General features: G+C 42.5%; 1 pseudogene; it reads right to left on the bottom strand.

Moving 5' to 3' along the window:
* Nucleotides 1–2,243, bottom strand: LOC110629268 (annotated as a pseudogene).
* Nucleotides 2,244–9,538: the final 7,295 nt, after the last annotated feature.

Consider the following 9,538-nt stretch of genomic DNA (forward strand, 5'->3'; position numbering starts at 1 on the left):
CTTTGATTTATATCACACAGAAGAGAACAATTGTAATAAAGATTCCTAGTAAAAACATGTTACACATCCAAATACAGACACACACACACATGACATGAACAATTTATTAAATTCAAGGATTTGATCGAAGATGTCCTAATTAAAGCTCCGAAAAAAGCTATTTCACCTGAATGTTTAAGATTTCTGCAGCGAGAAAGTTGTTTATTCTCTTCAACAATACAAGATGCATAAAAAAAAAGAGAGTTTAATAAGACAAAATCCACGGCGTTCAACGGCCTAACGCTATGCTGGAATTAGTTAAGAAGACTTCGCCTGAGTTGACATTATTGACCTGTACAGAGTACATGGGCACTGGCATCTTCGCCGGCAGATTTGGGACTGGGGCCTCAAAATTTAGAACTTGAATAGCTTGTCTTATTGATGGCCTCAAATGGTGATCAGGATGAGTACACCATAATCCGACGATCATCAAGCACTCAATCTGTTTCTGGTCATAATCCATGTGAAGGCTCTTATCAATGGCTACATGAAGCTTGTTTCTTCCATAAAGCTCCCAAATCCACTCCAACAAACTCATCTCGTGCTCCTCTTCAATGTGATTAATTGCTCTCCTTCCACTTCCAATCTCTAAAGCAACCACTCCATAGCTATACACATCAGATTCTTTGCTAGCCCTTCTTGTGGTTATGTATTCTGGAGCCATGTAGCCTAGAGTTCCTGCCAACCCAGTTGTCTGGGGACCAAGCTCATGGTCCGTCAACTTAGCTAACCCAAAGTCACCAAGCTTGGCGTTAAAATTTGAGTCTAGCATTACATTGCTTGACTTCACATCTCGGTGAACCACACATTGATCCCACTCTTCATGAAGATAGAGCAACGCTGAGGCTAAGCCAAGAGATATCTTGTACCTCGCAGCCCAGTTAAGAGGACTCTTCTTGCTAAAGAGGTGAGCATCAAGGCTACCCTTTGGCATGAATTCATAAACAAGTAGAAACTCACCATTTTCATGGCACCAGCCCAAGAGTTGCACTAAATTCCTGTGTCTCAACAGGCCAATGGTTTTGACCTCAGTAACATACTCCTTTCTACCTTGTTTGGATCCCCTTGAAATTTTCTTCACAGCAATTGCCAAATCCATGTCAAACAAGTATCCTTTATAAACAGCACCAAACCCTCCTTTTCCCAACATTCTCTCATTTGAGAAGTTGTTGGTAGCTGAAACAAGCTCTTCATAAGAAAATCTTCTTGGTCCAGCTCTTCTTTCAAGGTCTTCATAGATTGATGTCAAGTTTATTTTTTTACCATCTTTCTTTTTTAGCGCCTGTTTCCTCCTCCAAGAAATCAGAATCACCCCAAATGTTAGAACACAAACTGAAACTGCAACACCAACAATTACTCTGATTCTCTTTGATATGCTTTCATTTGTGTCCTTTACCTCCAAAGTTGAGCTGAATTCCCAAGATAAAAGTTTATTTCTCTCTGAGTATGAACCTGTTGCAGATGAAAATCCAATGTTGACCCACTCAGGCAAAATCTTCATCAGATCAATTATATAAGACAAGCTAGAATTCTCTAGAGGATTTGAAGTTTCCTGGTAAGACCATGAAACGCTCAAATTTTTGGTTATAGCGTCATAAGTAATCCACACATCAGCAGTGTCTCCACTGTGAAAGCTAGCATTCCAAGGAGTGTGCGCAGCAGATCTAAGAGAATTGTTGTTAATCCCCACATGCCCTGCAGGCTCTATATCCCATTCTTGATCTGAAAAAGAATCAAACTCCACGTGAACCATTTGATTCTGAGAAGAATTTTCATATGTTGAAGTGTTATAGAGGCCTAAGAAGCCACCAGGGGAGTTCGGTGGGATATCAAATCCAACGGGAGCGAGGAAAAATGCGAGGCCACGGCCATAAGTGGAAAGTTTTTGGGTGTCGACAATGAAGGAGAAATGGGTTGTGAAATTGGAAAGTTGGCCAGAACTGGAGTCCCAGATGCGGACCCTCTCAGCATGGGTGACTTGACCAACACGGCACGTGTATGTGAATCTGGAGATTAACTCAACAGCACCAGCAGCAGGTTCTGCATCCCCACGGTAAATTATGCTGTTTACATCTGAATCAAAGCCAGTTAATTTGAAGTTCAGAGAATCAGCAGACTGAAGAACAAGTAATGAAAAGAAGAAAAACAATAAATCCATAGTGAGGAAAACACGGCGAACAATGTTGCATTGTCGCTAACTATATATAAAAATGAAATATGAGCTTTTACACTTAAAAGAAAAGAAAAGGTTAAAAAAAAAAAAACTTTTCTGATGTATACACCCACATGTCAGGTGATATCTAATCAGTTTGATTTGATTAAAAATTTAATCAATATCACTAATTAGTTTTATTAATTTTAATAAAATTTTATATGTTTTGCTTATTTTATTTTATCTTTGACTTTTATTCCAATTTTGTCATCTTCTTGCTGTTTTTTTTTCCTATTTCCAAGTTTTCATCTTCTTGCTGTTTGTTTTAGTTCCAGAGTCTTCGCAACTCTCATGAGGAACATTTGCCAATGAGAAGATTTTTTTAATTTTTTTTAATCAAAGGTATAAAGAGTTCAATGAGAAAATTTGATTAAAAAATGAAATTTGGTAGCCTGTTCAGTTGCAAATTTGACTTTTTTGCCCATGTTTTATTGATATGTTCCTCACCCATATATAATTGCATGCATGTGACAGGGATGTGATGGTTCTGTGCTACTGAATTCTACAAACACTAATCAAGCTGAGAAAAATGAAGGAAATAAGCTTGTTGCCGATTATTATGCCGGCTGTCATTTTGTTAATAAGCACGTACCCAATGCACGTTGTTTCTGCATGTTGCACGATGTTTCTACATGTTTGGTTTGAACTGTTCAACATCTATTTTTCCTTTAACTTGTTCAGCGTCTGTATCTCTTTTAATTCGAGATTTGCAGTTTCAAGCTCGGATTGTTTTGTTTTTCAGTTGTAAATTCAAGTATAAATAACAACAATATGCTGATCAAATTGATCGGTATGAGCTAAGTTCTTTAGAAATCTGAGCAAATTTCCTTCTCTCTGTTCTAAATTTCCTTTCCTTTGTTCTCAAAATTCTGCAGAAAAAACACAGAAATTGCAGAGGCTTCTAAAATTGCAGAGTCTTCAAAGTCTAAGGTCCACAGCTTCACTTGCATCCTTGGATGTTCATATTCAAAGTCTACAATTGGTATCAGAGCTTAGGACCTCGTTTATGCCCAAATACATGTCTCGTCAAGAATCATCATCGAGTGTTGTCCGTAGTGGTAACGGCGGCAATGGTGATTAGTCGGCAACCGTAGGGAGAATGCCCGTGAGAGAAGGTGGCATTTCTCTGCAGCATCCGCTCCTATCAAAGACAAATTACGTAGCTTGGGTAATCAAGATGCAAGTCTACAAGCAAGCTCAAGGTGTTTGGGAGGCCGTTGAATCAGAAGGTCCAGTTGATCCTCGTTCGGACTGAATTGCATTGGCAGCAATTTTCCAAGGGATCACCGAAGACACCTTGCTACAGTTGGGAGCAAAAAAATCGGCTAAAGAGGCATGGGACGCTCTTAAGGTTATGAACCTCGGTGTAGAGAGGGTCAAAGAAGTACGGGCACAAGCTCTCAGATGGGAGCTCGAAAGCATGAAGATGGAGGATGGTGAATCCGTCGATGAATTCACCGGAAAGATTTCGACAGTTGTCAACAAGCTCCGAGCTCTTGGTGAAAGGGTCGATGAACCGTATGTAGTAAAGAAAATGCTATGTTCGGTGTCCCCTAAGTACCTTCAAATTGCCTCAACCATAGAAGAATTCGGGAACTTGTCTATTAAGACAATTGAAGATGTAAATGGATCTCTCAAAGCTCACGAGGAGAGGTTGTGGAGCTACGACTCCAGAGGAGACGAATATGTGCTACTCATTAAGGGAGAGTGGAAAGCACGAGCTGAGTCCTTAAGATCCAACAAGAAGAGCCCACAAGACGGGAGCAGAGGCCGAGGATGCGGACATGGACGTGGTAGAGGACGCGGTAAAGGTCGTGGCCCTCCTAGAACAGGACGAGAACAAGATGATGAAGGACAACACCATCAGAAGTTTGATATTAAAAAGGTCAGGTGTTACAATTGCAACGACTATGGCCATTTTCAATCCAATTGTAAAGCTAAAAGGAAGAAACAAAATGAAGCACATTTAGTGGAGCAAGTTGAAGAGGAGTCGACATTGTTGATGCTAGAAACCAGTGAGCTAATCCATATCGACGAAGAGAAGAAAGAGGAGCTAATGCTGAACGAAGAACATATACATGATTTTGATGGAGGATGTAACGACCCGAAAACCGGACCGCTACCGGCGCTAGGATCCAGATCGGCATAAGGCCGCCGGGACCCGTAGCAAGACTAACATACATCCTATATACCTGTTAAATCCCATACATGATCAAGCATATACATAAATTTTTAAACTTTCTCTTTCATTCGCCAAGCTTAACCTGTGCATGCACAAACTCATAAACATAAAACCCCACACTGGAGCCCTCAACAAATGCTCCAATGAGGTAACATAACATACCATAAGCTTGGTTTACATAAAACATCATTAAATCATTTCATTAAGAGATCATGTACCAAAAGGGATTAACATACTCCAGGGCCAAGCACAATTCTATCCTCAATACAACTCTTTACATTATATTACATCACTATACTTTACATTACAATGTCTTTCTCATGTCCACAGCTAACTATTACATAAAACATAACTTTACTCTTGATGACTTCCTAATCTATCCCGTACCTGCAAACCTGAGGAATTAAGGGAATGGGGTGAGCTACTAGAGCCCAGTGAGCAGAATGGTAAAAACATTCGAAAATATATACTATTATGGAATGCATCACATCACAGACAAATCACTTCAAGGATGGACTTGTCACCAATAGCCCTCTACATATTCCAATAGTACCAGGGGCGTAGCATGGGCCTCACTGGTCTTTCTCTTACGTAACATAACATAACATACCAATGTGCTAGGAGCGTAGCATGGGCCTCACTAGTCTTTCTCTTACATAGTACCAGGGGCGTAGAATGGGCCTCACTGGTCATACATACCATACCATATCATATCATATCATATCATCATACGAGGGCTAATGGATCATTCAACACCCATCCACATCAACATCATATTATGCAATGCAACATATTCGTGAATTCTAATGCAAACAACCTAGTATATCTCATGGCATTCATGATGCGTGAATCATGCTAAAACTTTCATTGTTTACTTTGAAACATAAAGAGTCATTCTACTCACCTTCGGCTAGCTCTGACAAGACACTGAATCAGCTATCTCACTGCTGGAGTCCTCGGTTCCTCGGGTCCGAACCTACACAGGTGGACTCAAATGAGGGACCAAACATTCATGAACATGACTCTAAACTACTCCCCAAAAATCCCCTAAAACACCTTAAAACAATCATAGAAAATATGCAAAGGAAGGCTGAACAGGGCACATTCAGCGGCACCTTCGGTGGCCGAACCCTCCTCCAGATCCGAAACTCATGCATGTTCGGCGGCAGGTTCGGCGGCCGAAACTCCCATCCAGAGCCGAAAGTCCAACTTTCGGGGGCAGGGTTCGGCAGCCGAAATATGCTACCACAGGCAGGTTCGGCGGTTGAAAGTGTCTTCGACTGCTGAACCTGAGTTCTCCCAAAGTGGCAGAACTCAGCCAATCTATGCACATTGCCTCCTAAACTCATCCAAACATGCATTTAGCTATTCTACAACATGCATACACACATACATAAGCATATAGGGGCCTCAAACTATCCTAAACCCCAACAACACACCAAACAACTCAAGATAACATACATTAACCACAAACTCAACATAAACCCTATTAACAACCAACCAAGCCCAACATGCATCTCTACCCCCTAAACTATCATAAAACTTGCTTAAAACATACAAGAAGGGTAGGATCTAAGCTTACCTCTTGAAGATTGAGAGGAGAAACGATCATTAACTTGGAGGTAGGAGAAATCTAGCTCCTTAGGTCTCCAAGCTCCACAACTTGATCTTAGTTCCAAAAACTTCAAAAACCAAGTAAACACTTGTTAAAACTTGAAAGATTTGAGGAAAATCAACAAAATCTACCATGGGAGGACATGGACTCACCTCTGGCCGGAAATGGGGAAGAAACTCGCCCATTTTCGGCCATGGGGCTTCTTATAGGGGCTGGCCAGGCCACCTTCAGAAGCCTAAAGTGCCTCCAAAACTCATGCAAGTTCGGCGGCCGAACCTGGATTTCCCTCCATAGTCTTTTTCGTTCAAAACTCAATTTTCTTCTTACTTAAAACCATAAAATACATGAAAACATTTTATAAAAACATAGTTTTACCCTCCTAGAGGTTTTCGACATCCTAGATTCCACCGAACGGTAAGAATTCTGATACCGGAGTCTAGCCGGGTATTACATTCTCCCCCCCCCCTTAAGAACATTCATCCCCGAATGTTCACCAAACAACACATGCATAGCATAAAACATAAACATACATACAAAACACAAAACACTCATCTTAGAAGAGATGAGGAGATTGCTGGAGCATGGACTCCCGTGTCTCCCAGGTACACTCTTCGATGTTGTGGTGATTCCAAAGGACTTTCACCATCGGAATTTCCTTGTTCCTCAGCTTTCTGATCTGTGTGTCTAGGATCCGCACTGGCTGCTCAACATAGGTGAAATCTTCTTGGATCTCCACATCAGGCTCGCTAAGAACCTTGCCCGGATCTGACACGAACTTCCTTAACATGGAAACATGGAAAACCGGATGGATTCTTTCTATTGAAGTAGGTAAGTCCAACTTGTACGATACATTCCCAATCTTTTTCAAGATTTCAAAGGGTCCGATGTACCGTGGAGCTAACTTACCCTTCTTCCCAAACCGAATCACCCCTTTCATCGGAGACACTTTGAGCAATACCAAATCCCCCTCCTGAAACTCTACTTGCCTTCTGCGGACATCTGCATAGCTCTTTTGTCTGCTTACAACAGTCTTGATCCTTTCTCTGATTATGGGCACCACTCTGCTGGTGATCTCTACTAACTCAGGCCCTGCCAAGGCCCTTTCTCCAACTTCTCCCCAACAGACAGGCGACCTGCACTTCCTTCCATACAAAGCTTCATATGGAACCATCCTTATGCTAGCATGATGGCTATTATTGTAGGAAAACTCCACCAAAGATAGATGCTGCCTCCAAGAACCGCCAAAATCTAGCACACACATTCTGAGCATATCTTCTATAGTCTGGATGGTCCTCTCTGACTGTCCATCAGTCTGAGGATGGAAAGCGGTGCTAAAATCTAACCTGGTACCCATAGCGTTCTGCAGACTCCGCCAAAACCTGGAGGTGAACTGGGGTCCTCTATCAGACACTATCGAAACAGGAACCCCATGCAACCTGACAACCTCATCAACATATACCTGCGCCAACTTGTCCATAGAGTAGCCACTCTTGACAGGGATGAAGTGAGTAGATTTGATCAGTCTGTCCATAATCACCCATATGGAGTCCAATCTATTGGACGTCGCCGGTAACCCCACCACGAAGTCCATGGTAATATTCTCCCATTTCCACTCTGGAATCGGCAGTGGGTTAAGCATTCCAGCCGGCTTCTGATGTTCCAGCTTTACCCTCTGACATACATCGCAGGCTGACACGAACTGTGCTACTTCTCTTTTCATAGCTGGCCACCAATAAACTCTTTTCAGATCCTGGTACATTTTGGTGTCCCCAGGGTGAACACTGTATCTGGCCTTATGAGCCTCTCTCATAATGTCTCCCTTCAGATCCACGTCATCTGGTACACACTATCTGTTTCCATAGCGGAGGATCCCCTTGCTGTCAAATATGAATTCCTCGTTCTTGCCTAACTGAACAGTCCTGGCAATCTTCACTAACTCTGGGTCCTCATGCTGTTTCTGAGCCACCTGCTCCAGAAACACGGGTGCCACTCTCATATGGGCTATCAAAGCACCTGTACCAGACAACTCCAACTGCAAACCTTCGTTAATGAGCTTGTGGAACTCTCTCACCACCGATCTCCTCTCTGTTGTAATATGGGATAGACTGCCAAGTGATTTCCGGCTTAGGGCATCTGCCACGATATTTGCCTTACCCGGATGGTACTGAATTTTGCAATCATAGTCACTAAGCAGTTCTACCCATCTTCTCTGTCTTAGGTTCAACTCTTTCTGACTCAAGATGTATCGCAAGCTTTTATGATCTGTGAAGATCTCACATCTTACCCCATAGAGGTAATGCCTCCACATCTTGAGTGCAAAGATCACAGCTGCCATCTCTAGGTCATGTGTAGGATAATTCAACTCATGCTTCTTCAGTTGTCTAGAAGCATAAGCAATTACCCTTTCATTCTGCATCAACACATAACCCAGTCCCACACGGGACGCATCACAATACACTATGAAGTCTTCATTACTAGTTGGCAGAGCTAACACCGGTGCCGACGTCAACATTTTCTTCAGCTCTTCGAAGCTCTCTTCACACTGGTCAGTCCATACAAACCTCTGATTCTTCTTAGTTAACCTGGTCATAGGAGCTGCAATATTAGAGAAGTCCTGCACGAACCTCCTGTAGTAACCTACCAAACCCAAAAAGCTCTTGATCTCTGTCACTGTAGTGGGTCTAGGCCAGTTAGCCACAGCTTCTACCTTCTTGGGGTCCACTTCTATCCCATTTTCTGATACAACATGCCCCAAGAAAGAAATGCTCCTCAACCAGAACTCACACTTGGAGAACTTGGCATACAAGCCGTGTTCCCTTAAGGTTTGCAAGACTAACCTCAGATGATGGGTATGCTCCTCTACATTCCTAGAATACACTAAGATATCATCTATGAAGACAATAACGAAGTGATCCAGATACTGACTGAAAACTCTGTTCATGAGGTCCATGAATGCTGCAGGGGCATTGGTTAACCCGAACGGCATCACAAGGAACTCATAGTGCCCATATCTGGTTCTGAATGCCATCTTCGGCACATCCTCTTCTCTTATTCTCAGCTGATGGTATTCGGATCTTATATCTATCTTGGAGAAACAACCTGCTCCTGCTAGCTGGTCGAATAGATCGTCAATCCGAGGCAACAGGTACTTATTCTTGATCGTGACCTTGTTCAACTGCCTGTAGTCGATACAAAGTCTAAGGGATCCATCCTTCTTTTTCACAAACAGCACTGGAGCACCCCAAGGCGAGGTACTCGGTCGGATGAAGCCCTTATCTACTAGCTCTTGCAACTGCTCCTTAAGCTCCTTCAATTCAGTTGGTGCCATCCTGTAGGGAGGGATAGAGATCAGTCTGGTTCCAGGCATCAATTCAATTTCAAACTCTATCTCCCTAGCAGGTGGTAAACCTAGCAGCTCGTCTGGGAAAACATCTAAAAACTCTCTGACCACGGGCACTGAGGCGGACTCTCTAACATGACTATTCAGCTC

The sequence above is a fragment of the Manihot esculenta genome, chromosome 13 (genome assembly GCF_001659605.2).
Source record: "Manihot esculenta cultivar AM560-2 chromosome 13, M.esculenta_v8, whole genome shotgun sequence".
In the NCBI taxonomy this organism is placed as follows: domain Eukaryota; kingdom Viridiplantae; phylum Streptophyta; class Magnoliopsida; order Malpighiales; family Euphorbiaceae; genus Manihot; species Manihot esculenta.